The 19,470-nt window shown below is 39.4% G+C and overlaps 1 protein-coding gene and 1 long non-coding RNA gene across 3 annotated transcripts in view; both read right to left on the reverse strand.

The window, feature by feature from the left end:
* The window catches only part of LOC310715924, a 3,698-nt gene extending 145 nt beyond the window's left edge, over positions 1 to 3,553 (reverse strand). Inside the window, exons 1-3 of one of the 2 annotated variants that reach the window (XR_014530441.1) lie at positions 3,233 to 3,553; positions 924 to 992; positions 1 to 194 (exon numbers count right to left, since the gene is read on the reverse strand). The exon at positions 1 to 194 is cut by the window's left edge and continues 145 nt beyond it. This is a non-coding gene — a long non-coding RNA (uncharacterized lncRNA). Of the gene's footprint in view, positions 195 to 923; positions 1,721 to 2,224; positions 2,957 to 3,232 lie in introns of those variants that run through there. The other variant, XR_014530442.1, reaches the window with a different exon arrangement.
* LOC310715619 (B-cell receptor CD22-like) overlaps positions 1 to 19,470 on the reverse strand; it is a 99,375-nt gene that overhangs the window by 63,846 nt on the left and 16,059 nt on the right. The gene's annotated exons all lie outside the window — the stretch shown is intronic.

Here is a 19,470-nt window from a genome sequence, read left to right on the forward strand (position 1 = left end):
TCTGCCTGAGTAACCTGGTTCATTACGCAGATCAGTCGCTTCTACACCCTTAACTCGGTTTATTAACCAAAACCTGTTTATCACTGTAACATCTGTTGGATGTGTGTAAGTGGCCTCCATAACCACTGTAGATCCTTTTACAGCACAGAGATTTAGTTTACTGTATTTCACACTCCATTGATTCCCAAGAGCTCCTGAAACATGACACATGAAAGAGGTGATTAGAGATCATTATCCTGAGCCCCATAAAACACTGAGTTATTTTACAGCTTCTCTTCTCTCCTCTGGAACTCCGGGGCAGAAAAATACAAACTATTCTTTACTACTGGAAGGAAACTGTGCAGGATTAAGACACAGATGTTTATTATTTTAAGACATTATTATAACCAGTGGTAGTTCAAAACTAATAATAGTAAAAAACGACAACTCAAATCGATCACATGACCAAAAAGGGTGATTTTTTTTTTCCCATAGAAAATAAATGGGGCAGAAATTTCATGTGTTGCAGCTCGGCCTTCGAGCGTCTGACATGCCCATATGACATATTCACTCGAAGGGGACATACATGACACGTCATGGGACATACCGTTAGCATACCGCATCGCTAAACTCACTCCCACCCGAACGTGTGACACCTCAGATTGTTTGGCACGGTCTGGTGAATCTCAGGCAGAGTGCCATATCAACATCACGTGACGTAGAGTGGGTCATAACAGATATGATTTTATATCTGCACTATCAATAAAATATTTTTTGTAAATATATTTAAAAAGCTTTAATTTAAGACAGTAATAAGACATAAGATAGAAATAAATCTATCAACAATTTAAAGTGGTGATGCATAAAGTTAGAAAATATTTTTCTGTTTAAATATTTCATGTCTCTGGTGTGTGTCTGTGTGATGATGTGAATGTGAGACTTACCTGAGATCACGAGGAGAAACATCATACAAAGTGGACTCTTCATTTTTAGGGACATCATTGCTATTGGTTCTATATAAAATGAAGTAAACAAAAAGACAGAATTAGTAATAAAAATAAATCAATAAATAAAAACACAACAGTCATGGTTTTCTTTTGATGAGAAAATAATATCTCAGGGATTTGCCCCTTAGCTTTTCGTTAGCTCTGCTGGCTACATGTTTATTTTTTGTGTTTCAGTTTCATGTGTTTTTGTTTAGTTTTGTTTGACGTGTGTTTTGTTTTCATGTCATGTCTCCACTCCGTCCAGTCATTGGTTCTGTTGTTCATGTGTCTTTCCCAGTATGTGTATTTACTCCTTTATTTGTGCTTCATATTCACCAAGTAGCTCATCTTATATATTGTTATTCTGAGAGGTTTTTCGTTCATTTCCACAGTTCATGTTGATGGTTTCATGGTTTTGATCTTATTTTCATTTTCTCATTTCATGTATTAGATTTTGCCTCATATTGCTGTTTGCTCATCACCAGACATTTGCTAAGATTCTGTATTTGATTTCACTCAATGATTTGGATGATCTGCCTGTTTCTCTAATAAATGCTCTTATCTGTATTGCAGCTGCTCTTGTTTTTTATGCTTTCAGTGTGAAGTCAAACACACAACACTACATATAAACATGACAATATATTACTCTTTAATTTGTTTTAAATGTATGAGAGGAGTCTCCAGTGTCGGAATCGTCAGGAGAAAAGCTGAGATTTTCAGGACAGGGGTGTTTACCACCTTTTGTGTTGTGGTATCTGAAATTCAACTCGTTTTCTGTACGGTTGGAATGTTGGCCAAATGTTTCTATTTAAATGCATGAGTAGGCCATAGTGTTTATATTAGAGTCAGGACAATGAGAATTTAGTGGGTGTACATGTTGTTTCTGTAATCTGTACAAAGTCAACGTATGGAACAAGGTTAAAGGTTGTATGTCGTTAGGAGGGGAGTTCTTGATGCTTATCTTTTCCTGGAAAATGAACTCTGTTACTTCTGTTATACATTAAGCTGTTGGAAATAACAACCCCTCTAAATAAGGTGGATTGAAGACGGAGATCGAGAGAGCGATTTCCATTGGCATTGAAACCTCTCCGGGCAATCCCGCATGCTCGTCTTAAGATGCTGAACTTTTCGGTAATAAACCTTTTTTTAATATACAAGAAAGACAGTGTCTCTGCAGAGATTTTTTCCTTCATCACCACCAAATAAACAACAAACTTGGCATCACGAACAGGATGAAATAAACAACAGTGTCTAATTACCTTCAGGAAGAAAAGAGATGCTGTTGAGGAATCGACTGTTTATAGCAGGTTTAATTTCTATTCTTTTTTGCTGTTAGCATGTTAAAGGCACTGTTTTAAAAAGGTGAATATTTAAGACTATTTAAGAATCATGTTTCTAATTTACTGATTATCATTAGTTTAGTATTCACACCTTTCTTAACCAGTTACTGAGATTTTAATTAATCACAAAATAGTAATAAGTCCAAACTTTTAATCAGTGCTGTACTTCTGTATGATGATAGAAAACTGGCTAGCAGAAGGTAGAAGAAAGAGCATCACAGCTTGAGCTAGCTAGCCTCATAAATTGTGTGTGAAATAGTGCTAGCATTTAGCAGATCTGATGTACTGGCTGGTTAGCAACTGTTCAAACACATTTTTGCAATTGCTAGTTAAACTTTAATACAATAGATAAAATATAATTACCTAAATAATATCACTAAGTTATAGCTTATAGGCAGAGCAGACAATGGCATAGGGCCTCAGGCTTGGAGGAGGAGCCTCCATAACCGGGACCAACCTATACACCAGTTCACTAATTAATACAGTAGGCATGTAAGGGTACACAAAATTCAAGATTCGGTGCGTACCTCTGTTTTTAACTCATAGTTCAGTTAAATTTCCTACAGTTTGGGGGAAGAAATGCAAAACCTAAAATTGCTTGTATTTTATTTTTTTATTCCTTTGTGAAATTTTCAGTCTTAAAAATTCCTGTAATTTTGCAACCCTAGATACGACTTATTCTTTCTCATTCCTGAGCTCTTTACTTACTAAAGTGTATAAAACAATTACTAATTCTGTGGAAGATCGAGTACACACCACAACACTGGTTATATCTACATATACATATATACAGTCATCAACCCCACATATTCTACACACGGCTCTGTCCACACACAGCCACATCCACTTATTAGAGAGTTAAGTACATTTGATAACTAATAAAAATAATAACATAAATAAATAGTAAATAAGTAAATTGTTTCTTACCATGCGTCTTCAACCCCTCATGTCTGATGGCCAAACGGAGAGTAAAGAAAAGCGTGAGAGATGAAGAGGTGTGAGGTTAAGGCGTTTTGTTCTGCGCAATTGTGTTTCCTCTTGTGCTGAATTAGTTGCTGCAAATTGAGGAAGTGTTGCACTGCTACAGTATTAATGCGTTTTGTCTGCACATTATTTTTACCATCTCAGTGCACAAGTGTGAAGAGAAATGGAGGGGGTCCAGATGAACCCACTGTCTCTGTAACTGAGTGAGTAAAACTCACAGCCTGGTCTTCATCACCCCAAACCACCAAACACATGCAGCACACAATCTTTAAAACTTTATTTAAAGAGATTTACTTTTTTTCTACAATATAAATATAATATGTTAATGTACTCGGTAAGATTTGTATAGAACAGGAAGTGTCAGTGGTGAATTGCCCTGTAGTCACATTAACAGGCTGGAGTGAGAAGGAGGACGGGGGAGGGGATGTTTTGACTATTTCTGTTTTTTTACTTACTTGCCTTTAAAATGTAATAAATATTTTTATACTAATGATTGTAAATGTAAAAAAATTATATATACAATAAATGAAAACATCAGAAATACTGAATGTACTGTAAAGAACAATTTATTAAGGAATTACCACAGTGATCTGGAGCTGTTCATGGTGGAGTGCCACAGCAACCACTAGAGGGAGCACAGCAGGGGAAGTCATCAAGTAGGACTCATGCTGCAGGTCTACTGGAGATGTTTCCTCTTCATTAAAAGTCTTCTTTTCCTCATAGTGTCAGCCAGTGGCGCATGTTTCAGGAGTTGCACTTTTGGGGTTGGCGCTTCTGAGGTCGCTTCCAGGTCCTACATACGCTTCCAGGTTTGGCACCATCTTGGAATCTGCTCTTCTGGTGAATCTTGGAAAACTGGAATGTTTTTTTTTTTAGACTGGGGTTTGTATCACCTTCTTTGCTCCTTTTGCCGGTTTCACGCTGGACTGCTCTGGTCAGTAACTGTCACATTGTAAAAAGAAAAAGCCAAGCAGACTCATCTGTCAGACTGTTCTTCCAAAAAAATGATCAAGACCAGGCATAAACTTAGCTTGACCAAACACTTAACCACTGAATTACTGTGAGCACTGCATCCATATTGTGCTGAGTGTAATATCTGTCCATGTGTGTGTACTCTACTCAGAGTAGATTATTTTGGGAAGTATCAGTAGTTTTACTTCAGTATGATATTTCCTCACTGTTTCCACCTCAAAAACAGCCACAGGAGCCTGCAGCAGGACACAGTACAAAGATGCATATCATGAATGTGACCAGCAGGTGTCACTATCACACTGCAATTAAAAGCTTTTAATTACTAGTTGCTGCATTTTTTTACTTAAAAAACATTTAAAGGTAAATATTCTGGTTTTATGGCACTATGATACCAGTCACCAGGCATACAGTTAAAAAAAGTAAAGGGGGTCTAAAAAACTTTTTTTAATGCACTCTATGCAAAGCTTAGGCTTGTTAAATAAAAAAAAAGTATACATATTTATTTTTTTATTTTTTTTAATTATTATTATTTATTTATTTATGTTTACAGATCTGCATATTTAAAATATTCATTTCTTAGCTTAATATTACTGTTTAGTCGTGTATTTAATCACACCAGAATCGGTGATTCACTTGTGCTTTTATTTGGGGATTTATTTAAAGAAAATGGGGGAAAGTGTTTCTTGTGTGCCGGTCATTCCTCTGTGCCCCCAGGAGTTCAGGCACATTGAGCCCTCATTAACTGCCACATGTTGTGTGACATGGATCAGTGATCTCCAGCAAGTGCTTCCCTTGGCTTCTGCCTGGTAATTTAGCAGATAGGGGGCTTGCTACCTCTCAGGAGGCACCAAGAGCGTCCACAGGGCACCACCTAAGCTGCTCTGGGTGTACCAGAGATTAGTTTTAAAAGACTGCTTCTCTTAAGAGTATAGTATCTTAACTACGTAATATCTTTAATATGCAAAATCTTTGATCTGTGTTCGACTTTGTTCTGTGTTGCTGAAGGCAGACCAGATGGTTCTCGTTAAGCCAAGTATGAAAGGCATAGTGTTTAGAGCCATGACTGGGAAAATGAGAATGAAAATGTCGTCCTTAAATCAGTATGAGTCGAAGTATAGAATATGATGCAAGAAAATGCATGTCCAGTTGGGAGACGACCTCTGACCCGTTAATTAGATAATTAAGATGAATGATCTGGGAAAGGGAGCTCCGATACATCTGGGATACATTTAGTCTGGACAAAGACAGACTTTGCTTTGTGTTAAAGCATTATTGCAGAAATTAGGTCATATACATTAAGGGGCGGACCCAGAGATCGGGCAAAAGTATTTAACATGTCTGGAGCAATGAATCGGGAGTCGTCGATGTCGATACGGCGGCCCCAAGCTGATCCAGGAGGCTCGTGAAGATGCTGAATCCCTGTGTTAAATAAAAACTTTATTTACAAAGAAATATCAGTGTCGGCGAGGATTCATTCCAAGAAACAGCTACACTCCATCAAGACAAGAAATATACATCATTTCCTGGCGTCACGAATCCTGGGCGTGTTGTGGCCTTTAGCTTCGCGGTTCTGCTCCATCGTCTGCTCCCGAATCTGTCCGGCCGGCTGAAACGGTGAGCTTTCGCCCCCTGGGGTGGTTCTGTTTTTCTGTGGCTGGGTCGCACCGTATAAAGGGCCTGTGTGTGGGTTTTGTGCATGTGTTGTGGCTGTTTCTGGGAGTTTCTGCGTTCTAAATATTTTTTTTTGCACTGCTGGGCAGCACAAAAGGGGGGATTTGACTGTAATAATGTTTTAAGGAAAATTAAACGTTGAATTACAATAGAAAAGAAGTGAAGTAAAAAGTTAAAGAGATAAAAGGAACAGGAATAAAGAGAGAAGTAAAGAAAATAAGAGTTGAAGCTGAAGAGAAAAAGTATAAAGATGAATGCTTTTGAAGAAATATGGTAAAATAGTTAAAGGAAGAATAAGGTTTAAAGAAAAGGAGCCGCAAGATTTGAATGAAAACCCTCAGGGAGGTGACATTAGGTGGGCCGTAAGACCTGGATATTTACTAAGTGACTTTCAGGTTCAGGTTTCAGGCGCTCAGCTGGGGGAGGGACCCCCTCCTCCCTCTCTCTCTCTCTCTCTCTCTCTCTCTCTCTCTCTCTCTCTCTCTCTCTCTCTCTCTCTCTCTCTCTGAAAGTTTGTGCGTGTGATTGACTGCAGTATGTGTGGGTATGTGTGTAATATTTATATATGAATAAATACATATAAAGGTTAAGGGCTAATTTTTAGTAATTACAAGGGAAATATTTGTCTTCTATTAAGAATAAAAACAATGAGAAATGCAATGCAGCAGAAACTTGATGAGCAAAAGAGTACCACAGTGCAACCTAGAGACGAGGTGTTTGTAAAAGTGTTTAGAAGGAAGTGGTATAACGAGCGTCGGGAAGGACCATTTGAAGTGGTCCGCAGTACTGGAACAGCGGTCCAGGTCAAAGGATCTCCAACGTGGTATCATTTATCACATTGTGTTAAGGCACCGAAAGAGGAGATAACGTGTTCCCAGAGTCAAGATGGTGAGGGTTCAAGAAAGTTGTAAGAAAGTGTGGATGAGCATGCAGCAGGAAAGGAGATGCATGAAAATAACCAGAGTCAAAACCCAGAAGGGGAGATTGTCCATGATATGGATGATGTTAATGATGCTGTGTATGTTTTTGACGATGCCAGAAATGACATTACAGTTAACAGACAGGAAAGAACATTTGGGGACATTGATTTCCAGCCGGTTCCTATCTCAGGTTCCAATCTCACCAGAAGGACTGATGGACACTAAACCATTCTTTGGAGGATCTGCGATGGACAGAAAGGTAACACTTTGAAGTACACCCATAATCTCTTTAGCTGTTTTGAATATTAGAAGTTCTGCTTTAACTTACACAGAACATTCAGAGTTACACTGGTGGAGTTCTGATGTCCAACTTTATTACTGCACATACACTTGTAGTCTCCACTGTCCTCAGAGCTGGTCCTAAAGATGGTGAAGGTCTTTCCTATTCCTAACGATGTAATTTCCTTAAACCAGGTGTAGGTCTCCACAGGTGGGTTTGCATCAATACTGCAGCTCAGATTCAATGCACTGCCTGCCACAATCTTACCAAAGGGACTGATAGACACTGAAACATTCTTTGGAGGACCTGCAATGGACAGGAAGGTAACACTTTGAACCAAATCCGTAATCTTTTTACCTGTTAAATAAATTTGAGTTGTTCTGCTTTAACTTACACAGAACATTCAGAGTTACACTGGTGGAGTTCTGATTTCCAACTTTTTTACTGCACATGCACTTGTAGTCTCCACTGTCTTTAGAACTGATCCTTAAGACGGTGTAGGTCTTTCCTCTGCCTACTGATGTAATTCCCTTAAACCAGGTGTAATCCCATCATATGGAGATAGGGAAAAAGAAAATGGTCTACTGAGGGAACTGAACCAAGTCGAGCTTGGGCATGCTGATCACACCACTCCCAGAATCATGTACCCATAATACCATCAATGTAATTTGTCCTTTTATAGTTCAAAAAAAAGCTCCTACACTTACATCAATTTTAGCTATTGTGCTTTTTGTGCGGTACATGACAGTCTGTGTTTTTCATTTCAATGAATCAGAACTTTTTGGTGTTCCATTAAACAGTCATTTAGTAAGAACATGTTAGAACTCTTCATTCAGCTGCTTTAAAACTGTAAATTATAAATGTAGAGAAAAAGATTGATTTATTTACCTGTAACTCTGAGCGTAACTTCAGGTTTTCCAAGCCATTGGTCTCCTTCTGTTATGATTCTGAAGCAGTACCTGTGTTCATCTGATTTCTTCACATCGCTCAATTTGAGGGAGAACTGATTCTGTGTTTCTGCTAAATATTCCACTCTGCCTGAGTAACCTGGTTCACCACGCAGATCAGTACATACTTTTTCTGGAACTGGGTTTATTACCCAAAACCTGTTTGTTACTATTAAATGAGTTGGATGTGTGTAAGTGGCCTTCATAACCACTGTAGGTCCTTTTAAAGCACAGATATGTAGTGGGCTGTGTATCACACTCCATTCATTCCCGAGAGCTCCTGAAACATAAAATATGGAAGAGGTGAATAAATGCCATTATTGTGAGACCAATAAAAGAGTTACATTTACAGTTTCACTTAACTCTAATGGCTAATGGATTAGAAGACAGTGACTGTGAGATTTTAATAAAATTTTTCAGACATTTATGACATTTTAATATATATATTTATTTTCTGACTGGATGAATGGTATACAAGGTGGTATCAAAATGTTTCAAGACTAGTTTTGTAACACACTAACAGCACAATGCTGCACACAGTCACAGGGAGCACCAACTTTCATAAGTCGGAGCCATGCAACTGGTGCTATTCTGACCATATGTGTTAAAAGGTCTGAGATTTCATAATGGACAGCAAGTTAGAACAAAAAAGCAAATATGAAATTCTGCGTGAAATAAGCAAATCTGCCACAATAACATTTGACATGATTCGGCAAGTTTACAGCAATGCTGCAACGAGTTGTTTTAGGTGTTTTGAGTGTCTTCAAGAGAGGAAGAAAAGCACTGGAAGACGATAAGAGATCAGGAACACCTTCAATGAGCAAAACCCCTGAAACCATTTAGCAACTTGTGCATGATGATCATTGGAAAACAATCCACATCATTGCTGTCATACAGAACAACCCGGGTGATCCTCACGTGTGATTTGAACATGCCTCATGTTGCTGCTAAGTTCATCCCAAGGCTGCAGACACAGGAGCAGAAAAAACAGACCCTTGAAGTCTGCCATGAACTGTCAGTATGCTGTGGATCACCCGTCCTTCATGTCAAAGATCATTACAGGTAATGAAGCTTGGGTATTCAGGTAGGACCCTGAGACTAAGCAACCGTCTTCACAGTGGAAGAGCCTATCATCTCCACAACCAATAAAACGAGGCAGGCCGCAGCCTAACCAAGTGCATGCTCATCGTCTTTTTTAACATTCGTCAATAGTGAGTTTAACTGCCACGTATTGTAATGTAAAGGAGGACATTCGGCGAAAGCGACTGGTCTTCGGCACGCTAGTCTTAAAATATTTTATACCTTTTTTTTAAATAAAGTCCATGTCCATGTTTTTAATAAAAAATATAGATTTGAATTGGGAACTGTATAAAGTTGCTAAATATATTACTAGTTAATTAATATTTTCTGTCTTTGATGTGTGTAGTGATATCACATCTCCACCTGCTTAAAACTCTGGCCAACTTTTCAGCCTTCCATCCTCACTAAGACAGCGCCATCAGTCAACAAAAACGTAACTTTTTTGAAAACAATCTCCAAAGTGAATGAACTTTAAAATGCGGTTTTCGTTGTTGTAGTGTGGACTCTTTGGAGGCTTTCAAAAATGATTACACATTTATATTCATTGCTGCTGCATTTCAAAGAGCCGGAAAGTAAATAAAACCCAGATGGAAATGATGCAGGTTGAACGCATTTTCAGGTGTTTCAGTGTGGATGAGCAACATTTGGGAAAGTCATCAACTCCAACCCTCAACCCCCTCACACACTTTCACTCTCAGACTAAAACCTGCTAGTGATTGAGTACAAGTGTGTTCAATTAGACATATAGTAGACACAATTAGACACACACACACCTAGGAGCTCAAATCACTTGCTTGCCCAATATTTCACAATCAACAACCAGCCTCTAGCACCACCAATTCTCAGACCAGAAGTTCTGTAGTGATGATTCTAAATTTAAGAGATTTACCATGAAGGACTATTATACACAATCATGGCTTTACAAAGAGGTAGACTGGACTCATTTTTGAGAGCCTGTTTCCACATACACACAGATATTACATGATAAGCTGTGATTATGCAAAAATGCAACTAACCTATGATGATCACAAATTGTTCTGTATTGTTGAAAGATTTATGATCAAACTCTTGATGTCACCCATATGAGGATGGGTTTCCCTTTGAGTCTGGTTCCTCTCAAGGTTTCTTCCTCATATCATTTAAGGGGGTTTTTCCTTGCCACTGTCGCCACGGCTTGCTCATCAGGGACAAACGCACACCATTCACCTTCACTGTTGTTTTCTGTAAAGCTGCTTTGAGACAATGTCTGATGTGAAAAGCGCTTTACAAATAAACTTGACTTGACTTGACTTGACTTGACCTGAGATCATTACTAGAAAACACCCGCAAAGTGAAGACATCATTCTGAGGGACTTCATTGCTAAAAGATGCATATAAACTTTAAGAAACAGAAAAATATTACAGTAAATAAACATGTTAATTAATAGTGTTTATAGCATAAGTATTCGTTATATTAGTAACCTGACCTCTTAAACCAATTTACTGAGATTTTTATTAATCACAGTATTAAAATATTAATAAAAAAAACACAAAAAAAAACCTGTTCATAAACTCTGCAATTAAATGTACTCAAGAGAAGGAAAAACACTTGTCATACACTTATCACCACTATGTCTGAATTTCCATTAATAAAACATATCAAAGGATTCATGTGTAATATATTTATTACATAAATATTACAAATGTCTACAAATATAATATATGTATATAAATATAGATACATAAATATCTAATAATTAAAAAATATTTTTTTGTCTGAGTTTCAAAGACAAAAACAGCAAAGCCATGAACACAATTAGATTGCTATGCTGAACTGTTCCTCATAAACAGTGAAAGAAAAGAAAATATAGTTTTGTACTTGATAGTTGTTTTTAAAGCAAGAATCTGAAAGAGTTCTGAGGTCATCTGAAACGCTGTAGGCTGGTCCACCCCACTTACCTTTGTCAGGTTCTATTACCTCAACATCAGAGCCCTCTGGCTCCTCTGTCCTGCGTTCTGGTTGTGCACAGACACACTAGGCAGGGACTGGTCAGTAAGGCGTGATTGGACACTTAATTCCAAAGCGTTGTGACGCAGCTCGAGGTACCGAAGAGGAACGTCTCTAGGTTACGTATATAACGTCTTTAGGTTACGTATGTAACCCTAGTTCCCTAAGGGAACGAGACGCTGTGTCAACAGTCCATACTCCCTGCATCCCTGTGGCGCTTATCTTCTCTTTTTTTAGAAGCTAACGTTGCTCCATTGCTCACGCATTTTGTAGCTTCCTGGTTCGCGACGTCGCCCGCCGAAGAAATCACGACTTCCTGTTGGTCAGATTTCACACGTGATTCAGAGCGGCTGTAGATTAGTCCTTGTCAGCTCTAGCAGAAAGGCTTCTGTGGCTCATCCTGTAAGAGGAGATTCCCGACAGGGACAGGTCTTTCCTTCTGAATGCCCCGGTGGCTCCTCCTGACCTGTTCAGGCAACGCTGTAAGTAAGGGTGGTCCCTGACAGGTTCAGGAGACCACGACGGCGTTTCAGTGGTACTTCGCCCCCGCTCTCATAGGGCTGTTAATCCGTTGCAGCCCCAGCCCCGCACAACCAGGCACTGCGAAGTCCAGAAACAGAACTCTGCCACCCGGACCCCACCGGGAGGACCCAAAGGCCCCAGGTGGCGCTCCAGGCCCAAATCGAAGGAGTCGGCCAACTTAAGGGTGGTCCTCTCCCCGAACAAACAGGTGGTGGTAAAGTGGCCCTGACAATCAGAGCACCCTACATCGAAGAGGGCGGTCTACACCTTACAGCCCAGAGGGGTAGGTTCCCTGATCGGATGCCTTGGCACAGGAGGCCAGGCTGTTAGCCCTACCAAAGGCTTTGGGGCACAGCCTCCTTCCAGCAGGTGGTTTGAAGAGCTGCCAGACGTATCTCGGTGGGTCCTGCGTACGATAGAGAAGGTCTAATCGATTCGATTCAGGTCCTCACCTTCCCGGTTCAACGAATTGAGGCCCACCCTGGTGGAAACCAAGCAGGCTCTGGTCCTGAAGCAAGAAGTATGCACCCTCCTGAGGAAAGGGGCCATCGAATTGGTTCCTCCCTCAGTCAGAGTGTCAGGATAATATGTCCAGTACATCATTGTTCCGAAGAAAGACGACGGATTGGGGCCAATCCTAGATGTACATTCCTTGAACCGATAACCCATGAGGCTCAGGTTCAGGATGCTTTCTCTATTTCCTCATAGCCATCCTTCCTGCTCACAGGAGGTTTCTGAGGTTTGCTTCCAGGGGCGCAGCTTACCAATCTCGGGCCTCCCCTTCGGCCTAACACTCTCAACCCGCACCCACAAAGTGCATGAATGCAGCGCTAGCCCCGCTACGGCTTCAGGGCATCCGCATTCTGAACTATATAGATGACTGGTTGATATTAGCGCGATCAGAGCTCCAGGCGGTCTGACATCGACATGTCATTCTTGGGCGTAGTGTGGAGCTTGACCGTGTTGCGGGCACGATTGTCTCCCACCTGGATCACAGCCATTCTCACAGTAGTCGAGAGAGTAAGAGAAGGCCAATCACTCACTGTAAAGCAGTTCCAGAGGCTGCTAAGTCTCATGGCGGAAGCGTCCAACATGATTCCACTTGCCCTCCTCCATATGAGACCCCTCCAGTGGTGGCTCAGAGACTAAGGGTTCTCCTGAGGGGGCAGCCCACTCCGTACTATCAAGGTCTTGAGGCGGGCTCTTCGAACCTTAGATATATGGAGAGAACATACGTTCATGTCTCAAGGCCCCATCTTGGGAGTGCCTTGTCATCGCGTAACGCTAAGAACAAACGCATCCATCACGGGGTGGGGAGCGGTCATGAGTGGCCGGTCCGCCCAAGGTTGGTGAACCAAGCTACATTGGTCATGGCACATAAACTGCCTGGAGATGATGGCTGTGCTTATAGCGAAGCAGATCCTCTTATGGTCCCAGGGTAAACTCCTCTCACATAACTTGCAAAGAGTTTGAAGTTATCATCATCTACAGTGCATAATATCATCCAAAGATTCAGAGAATCTGAAACAATCTCTGTGCATAAGGGTCAAGACCGGAAAACCAGACTGGATGCCCATGATCTTCGGGCCTTTAGACGGCACTGCATCACATACAGGAATGCTAATGTAATAGAAATCACAACATGGGCTCAGGAATACTTCCAGAAAACATTGTTGGTGAACACAATCCACCATGCCATTCGCCCGGCTAAATGTAAAAAAAGAAGCCATATCTAAATATTAACCAGAAGGGTAGGCATTTTCACTTGGCCAAGTCTCATTTAAAATGGACTGTGGCAAAGTGGAAAACTGTTCTGTGGTCAGATGAATCAAAATTTTTAGTTCTTTTTGGAAAATTGGGACGCCATGTCATCCGGACTAATTAGGAGAAGGACAACCCAAGTTGTTATCAGCGCTCAGTTCAGAAGCCTGCATCTCTGATGGTATGGGGTTGCATGAGTGCGTGTGGCATGGGCAGCTTACACATCTGGAAAGGCATCATCAATAATGAAAGGTATATCCAAGTTCTAGAACAACATATGCTCCCATCCAGATGTCGTCTCTTTCAGGGAAGACCTTGCATTTTCCAACAGACCAATGCCAGACCACATACTGCATCAATTGCAACATCATGGCTGCGTAGAATAAGGATCCGGGTACCAAAATGGCTAGCCTGCAGTCCAGATCTTTCACCCATAGAAAACATTTGTGCATCATAAAGAGGAAGATGGGACAAACAAGACCTAAGACAGTTGAGCAGCTAGAAGAGTGTATTAGAAAAGAATTGGACAACATTCTTATTCCTAAACTTGAGCAACTTGTCTCCTCAGTCCCCAGATGTGTGCAGACTGTTATAAAAATAAGAGGGGACGCCACACACTGGTAAACATGGCCTTGTCCCAACTTTTTTGAGATGTAATTTACATTACTACCACCCTTGCAGCTAAACGTAAATCTCCACAAATATTTATAAGTACACTCCAAATTCTAGTGGAACATCTTCCCAAAAGAGTGGTGAGAATTATAACAGCAAATTGGGTCTAAATGTAAAATGCGATTCCCAAAAAGCAGATATCATACTTTTGACAATATGTCTGCAAACTTTGGCAATATAGTATAACTATTAGTCTAATAAGTAAAATTAGTAACAAATATCATAATCCTTGTCATCTGTGTGTTATTAAGGCCAGTTTACACACTCACACCCAAACACAAAAAGTGTGAACTTTAATGTGACAGAGCTGCAGCTGCGACTTCAGGATGGCTTTTTTAGCCATTTGAAAGTCAATTCTCAAATCTCTAACTCAACATGTACCTCAGTCATTCATACACATACTGTTAATAAACAGTTATGAGATATTCAAACACTAAAATTAGAATTGCTAGATAAACAATTGGCAACCTCAGTTTTAATTTAAAAAACATTAACATTATAATATAATAGATTTAATATTCCATATTAATATAGGGCATGTGTGGAAAGTCACATGCTTCTGGGCCACGGTTATTTATAAACATGGCCACAGAAGACACCCGACACTCTGCTAAAACAAAGAAATGAAAATTGTAAGTGAACTGCAAGTCAGATTGTATTTTTTATATATATATATATATACTGGAAATGTAAAGATTTAATATTCTTGAAATCACAGATTTGGAACGACCAACTTGTCTTGCTATGGCTGATAGGGTCATCCCTTTGGCCTTCATCTGGACATCCTGCTGCCGGAGGCTTTCAGTCACTTTAGAACGGCCCACTATTTTGCAGAGTCAGTGAAACTGGAAGTTAGGCTGCCAGTTAAATAGGGGTTGATCCTCATCTGTGTTGTGTCAGAGGTGGGTTCAAGAATTAGCTTTAAATCATAATGCTTGTCATCTGTATCTTATTACAGTCACTTTACATGAGTTTGTCTCTTTGTGCTTTGAGGAATGGCCATAACCCTCGACAGAGTGTGTGGCTAAGCTGGCTGATTATACAGTGCATACACTCACACCCACCCACCCACACACACAAATAGTGTGAACTTGAATTTGAGAAAGTTGAAGCCACTCAGAGTTCAGGGTGGGCTTGTTTATCAGTTTTAAAGTGAATCCTCCATGGTCTTACTCAAAAAGTACCTCAGTCCTCCATACAGATAATGTTGATAAATAAATATGAGTCTATGCAAAGACTTAAACTTGAATTGCTTAAGAAGAACAATTGGCAACATTATTTTAAAGAAGTCAACATGCCATAAATTCACATTAGGTTAATTAACACCCCCACTTAAAATATATTGATGTAGGGCATGTGTGGGAAGTCACATGCTTCTGGGCCATGGCTATTTTTAAACATGGCCACAGCAGACACTCGTACTCTGCAAAGACAAAGAAATGAAGGTTTAATGTTGCAAAAAGTTTGTTTTACTGCATGTCAGATTCACACTGATGAATATTTCTGATTTTGAAAATACGTTTCTGTGCAAGCATTAACAAAAAAATACTTCGATAATGTTCGATTTTTATCATGCTCAAACGAAACTTCATTCTTGGAGAGGTTTTCCATACGACCTTAGATGCCCGTAGTGCCTTTCTGATATCAGGGAAGAATCACACAGCACACAGCAAATGTTCTTCTTCGGTTTATTGCAGGCAGCAGACACGTGTATATATACACACATTGGAAAGAAAGCTGACCTAAAGTTGTTTCCTGTTTAGACAAGAGGGTATACTAGCCGGAGATGTGTGAGCCAGATAAAGACTCCCTGTATACCTTACATACTAACATCATAAATATCCTATAGACACTAAACAGACAAAGGAATGTGTGCGAAGCAGTGTGAGAACCGTTTTAACACTTACAGATAATACATCAAATTTTTGTCAAATGCACACCATCCACTCAGATTCCAATGCTTAGAAGCCTATTATAGGAGATTTAGGATGTGTATAGTGGTGAATATAGGCGGTTTAATTGCTCTGCAGCGATGTAACCCAATGCACATCAATGTAAATGAATGAACATCGTGTTTCCTGTTACTGGTCTTTACATGAAGCAATTTTAATATGTACCACTACGATAGAAGAAACGCCTACTAGTTCCTGCTACATCAACCTTGAGAAGTGATTGATTACTTGCTGCTTAATATTTGACATTTCTTACAATTTCTTGTTATTCTTTTTCTGAACTGAGTTGTTTATGACAAATTGTCTAATTCAACAGAATTAGCAAATAAATTGTGTTTGTATATTGTACATAGGTAAGAAGGTACTGTAAGAAAATATTCAATATACACTCATTAAACTCGATCCACATTTTCCCAAAAGAAGTAGAGTTGCAGGGTAGATTTTCAAGCAACAACGTATGGTTTTTGGATATATTTAATAATCTCTTAATAATCAACTGTCAGTAGAGGTCTGCATATGTTTTATTAAAGTATAATATAATATAATATTAAAGCCCTGAATCCAGCATTTAATCTGAACTGACCATGACCTGACTAATACAGAAAAAAATGTTAAGATACCTGTAGATCCAAATTAAAATGTATTTCTCACAAAAAAAACAACCTTTTGCAATAAACTTCATTTCAAGATTACATGCAACACATAGTGAACAAGATCCACCCTCACAAACAAAAGCAGACAGATGGTAAAAAAAAGTTTTTTACTGTGAGTGTGTAGAACACAGAAAGAACAGATAACTCCAGATACTGGTGATGTATATTTCTAATCCTGTTCGTGATGCCAGGAAATGATGTATCCTGTTCGTGACGCTAGGAAATGATGTATATTTCTTGTCTTGATGGAGTGTAGATGTTGCTTGGAATGAATCTTCACAGACACTGTTATTTCTTTGTAAATAAAGTTTATTCAACACAGAAATTCAGCATCTTCACGAGCCTCCTGGATCAGCTCGGAGCCGCCGTATGGACGAATCGACGACTCCCGCTCCATGGCTACACACACGTTTAATAGTTTGCCCGTTCTCTGGGTCCGCCTCTTAATGTATAACAGATGTATATGAGCCTATTTCGCAATAATGTTTAACATAAAGCGAAGCCTGTCTTTGTCCAGACTAAATGTATCTCAGATGTACCAGAGCTCACTTTCCCAGACCATTCATCTTAACATCTAGTGAACTGGTCAGAGGTCGTCTCCCAAGAGGACATGCATCCTGGATCATATTCTATACTTCGGCTCATACTGATTTAAGGACGACAGCCCGTCTCATTTTCCCAGTCATGGCTCTTAAGATAAACACTATGGGCCTTTCATACATTTGGCTTAAATATTATATTTTAGTATATTTTGTTTTTATGTTTTATATATATATATATATATATATATAATATCGGGGTTGAATTTTACTTGATTTATTCATTCATATGTTTATTTCAAAAACTAAGTTCCTGATGGACTGATTGCATCGAGTAGCTTTTTTGCTGACGTTCCACAGCTTTAAATGTAACTGTAAATGGCTGAATACATTTTATATGCTCTTTTAAAAAAAATAAATGTTGTTAAAGAGAAGTACACAGTTGGGGATTTGCTGTTATAGGAAAATGAATCATCTTTAAGCAGCTTACAGTAACTCTGATTCATCTGTACTGTACAATACTGTATACATTCACATCAACAATTTCTTGTACCGACTTCTTTACCTGGTTTATACTTTGGTCTACTGTTGATCCAGTTTTTGTTTTTTTTCTGTTAAAAGACAATTTTAATAACAAAAATCAGCATTGAATACAATATATTTAATGCATTAAAATATTCTCAGTCAAAACTAAACTGTTATAATCTTGTGCATTTAAAAACAGTAGTGTTTACCAGTAAATTATTCAAACACACACACACACACACACACACACACACACACACACACACACACACACACACACACACACACACACACCCACACACACACAAGTTTTACAAAAATAAAAAAAGGCTTGACTTACATTTTAAACAAGATGATGACACCAAAGAGGCAAACACACACAACCACCACAAGACCTGCATACACAGCTACATTCATTCCATTTAGAGCCTCTGTATAGAAAGATGACGAAACAGTGTTTTTAAATAAATAAATACATTTAAACAGTGTGTTTCTGGTGAATACATTTATATCATCTCTCTTACTGGTTATAGTGATGGACACTGCAGCTGATCTCTCAGAGCCGAGTTTATTCTGAACCTCACAGTAGTACAGTCCACTCTGTAGAGCTCTGTAACTCTGTCCTGTTCCTACAGGTGATGCTTCTTCCTCCTTAAACCAGGTGTAGTTCTCCACAGGTGGGTTACTGTCACTGCTGCAGGTCAGAGTCAAGGAACTTCCCTCCACTTTCTCACCAGAGGAACTGATAGACACGTTCTTTGGAGGATCTAAAATGGGTTGGTAAATGAGAAAATAAATCTATAATTTTATCTTCTATTGGCTGTAAAAAGATCTTCAGCTTTAACTTACGCAGAACATTCAGAGTTACACTGGTGGAGTTCTGATGCCCGACTTCATTACTGCACATGCACTTGTAGTCTCCACTGTGCTTAGAACTGATCTTAGAGATGCTGTAGGTCTTTTCTTGTCCTACTGATGTAATTCCCTTAAACCAGGTGTAGTTCTTCACAGGTGGGTTTGCATCACTGCTGCAGTTTAGCATCACTGAACTGTTCTCCACAATCTCACCAGAGGCACTGATGGACACTAAGACTTTCTTTGGAGGATCTAAAATGGACAGAAAGGTATCACATAAAAGGAAATCTATGTTAATTTTATGTTCAATTAGCTATAAGAAGATCTTCAGCTTTAACTTACACAGAACATTCAGAGTTACACTGGTGGAGTTCTGATGCCCGAGTTTATTACTGCACATGCACTTGTACTCTCCACTGTCTTCAGAACTGATATTAGAGATGTTGTAGGTCTTTACTTTTCCCACTGATATAATTCCCTTAAACCAGGTGTAGGTCTCCACAGGTGGGTTTGCATCACTGCTGCAGGTCAGAGTTACTGAACTGCCCTCCACAGTCTCACCAGAGGAACCGATGGACACAGAGACATTTTTTGGAGGATCTAAAATGGACAGGAAGGTAATTCTTTAAAGAAAATCTAAGAGAGTTTTATTTGGTTATGAGGAGATCTTCAGCTTTAACTTACACAGAACATTCAGAGTTACACTGGTGGAGTTCTGATGTCCGACTTTATTACTGCACATGCACTTGTACTCTCCACTGTCCTCAGAGCTGATCTTAGAGATGGTGAAGTTCTTTCCTTTTCTCACTGATGTTGTTCTTTTAAACCAGGTGTAGGTCTCCACA

The sequence above is a fragment of the Silurus aristotelis genome, assembly GCF_946808225.1.
Source record: "Silurus aristotelis genome assembly, chromosome: 20".
Lineage (NCBI taxonomy): Eukaryota > Metazoa > Chordata > Actinopteri > Siluriformes > Siluridae > Silurus > Silurus aristotelis.